Source organism: Penaeus vannamei, chromosome 36 (assembly GCF_042767895.1).
Source record: "Penaeus vannamei isolate JL-2024 chromosome 36, ASM4276789v1, whole genome shotgun sequence".
In the NCBI taxonomy this organism is placed as follows: Eukaryota; Metazoa; Arthropoda; class Malacostraca; order Decapoda; family Penaeidae; genus Penaeus; species Penaeus vannamei.
In genome coordinates this window covers 22,940,616-22,943,115 of record NC_091584.1, presented here as the reverse complement: position 1 = coordinate 22,943,115, position 2,500 = coordinate 22,940,616, and the positions used below count along the sequence as shown (strand labels likewise).

Here is a 2,500-nt window from a genome sequence, read left to right as displayed (position 1 = left end):
ATCGCCCCAAACTTTGCGCAGTGCTACCTGCATATCTATCCCTTGACTTACACGAATGCCCTTATTATATACATCTATTAGCTATACATGGAAGTATTTGTGGACGGAAACATTTATGTATTTATTTATCTATTTCTGTTTTATCATAATTTTTTTCTGATTGATTTTTTTTTTTTTTTTTTTTTTCTGATGCAAACAATCTTAGACATCAAGTGTATTTCTTTGGCCATAGATAATTGAAATGTTAAAATACTAACAGAAGAGTAAAAAGAAAAATCTTTTTTTTTCTTTCTTTCTTTCCCCTCTTTTCATCCTAGCTCCTGGCTATGTAAAACCTCCCGCCCCCTCTCCCTCTCTCTCTCTCTCTCTAAGAGTTTCTGGTATCTCTCTTGTTTTATGGTGTACAGGGATACACGGTGTTGCTATTCTCTTTATTTCTAAGAGTTACAACACATACACAAGAATAACGATACATGAAGAACGACGCTGGGTGGATCCCCCGGCTGGAGAGCCGGAGGGCAACTCAGGTCAGAAGTGGTCACTGAGAAGGTCTTTGAGGGTGTTGAGTGGGTCAAGATTGGCCTCCCTTTTATCCGGCCAGAGGGGGCGCTAGGGGCGCAAACAGGCGTGGGTGAAGCGAGGGGCAGTGAGCGTGGGGCACGCACATGGCGCCCCTGCCACAACACGTGGTCTAGATGTGGACACACGTGGGAAGTAGGTATTGCATGTATTGTACCTTTATACTCTCTCCAACCGGTATGTATACAGCGTCTAGTTACTCAGGATATCCACGTAACATCCGCACCTTGGGAACGGATGTGGGTGTTCAAATGATGTGGATTCAGATATTCAGTCAAACCCAATCGAATAACTTGAAAAAATAACAGACATCTGTGGCAAACCTTCTTGTAAGTATCTTATACGTAACTTAACCAAATATGAGTTCAAAAAATGCACACAAACACAAACACAAACACACATACATACTCGTGTATATATATATATATATATATATATATATATATATATATATATATATATATATATATATATATATATATATATGTATATATATATGTATATATGTATATATATATATATGTGTGTGTGTGTGTGTGTGTGTGTGTGTGTGTGTGTGTGTATATATATATATATATATATATATATATATATATATATATATATATATATATATATATATATATATATATATATATATATATATATATATATATATTATATATATATATATATATATATATATATGTATGTATATATATATATTTTTTTCTAATCATTTACTTCTAGTGTATTATACGCTATAGGTCATTTTACTTGCTTATAAAGACAATTTGAGGGAAACTGCAGGGGGTCTAGAATCAAACAATAAGACAGCATATCAGACCTAGGAGAGGTTAACCGCTCATGCTAAGTGTATGGTTTCATTATTATTGTCGGTACAAAATCACGAATATTTATAGGAATCAGCCCGGTATTTTCGTATCATTAAGAAAGAAATATATAGATAGATAAATTAACGCATCTATTTTTACCACTACGGTCGTTCGCTAGCAAATCGGTCATAGGTTTTCTGTTTTCTAATTCTTGGGAGGAATAACAGGTCGTTGAGCCATTGCTGTTAATATTTACTTCTATTTTGTGAATTCTTTTTCTTAAAACTGCCCAGACCCGGGATCGAACCGGGGACCTTTAGATCTTCAGTCTAACGCTCTCCCAACTGAGCTATCTAGGCGGTATATATATGCTAAAAGATGTACAAGAATGATAAAAAAATGATTTGTTATATGTACATAGATATAGGTATGTATATTTAATTCTTCTTTTACAAAGAAAAGAACACTGCGCGATTGAAATTATCTATCTTCGTTGACTTGTCTAAAAGAGAAAATATCTTTTACATAGTTTCATTCTCAAGAGTATGGAACTGATATCAATGTAAAAAAGGTAACATGAACTTGCTTGATTTTTCTCATAAACAAGAAGTTAAAATACACCGTCTTGTATGAAATGAGTATGACAACAAAATAACAAAATGAATATTACAACAAAATAACAAAATGAGTATTACTGCAAAATAACAAAATGAGTATTACAACAAAATAACAAAATGAGTATGACAAAACAAAATGAGTATTACAACAAAATAACAAAATATTACCAAAAAATAACAAAATGAGTATTACAACAAAATAACAAAATGAGTAATATAACAAAATAACAAAATGAGTATTACAACAAATTAACAAATGAGTATTACAACAAAATAACAAAATGAGTATTACAACAAAACAAAATGAGTATTACAACAAAATAACAAAATGAGTATTACAACAAAATAACAAAATGAGTATTACAACAAAATGACAAAATGAGTATTACAACAAAATAACAAAATGAGTATTACAACAAAATAACAAAATGAGTATTACAACAAAATAACAAAATGAGTATTACAACAAAATAGCAAAATGAGTATTAC

At 31.4% G+C, this 2,500-nt stretch overlaps 1 non-coding gene across 1 annotated transcript; it reads right to left on the bottom strand.

Annotated features, from left to right (window-relative positions):
• Positions 1-1,680: 1,680 nt before the first annotated feature.
• TRNAF-GAA (transfer RNA phenylalanine (anticodon GAA)) lies at positions 1,681-1,753 on the bottom strand. The gene has a single exon. It is a non-coding gene; the product is annotated as a tRNA-Phe (tRNA).
• Between the last annotated feature and the right edge of the window lie 747 nt (positions 1,754-2,500).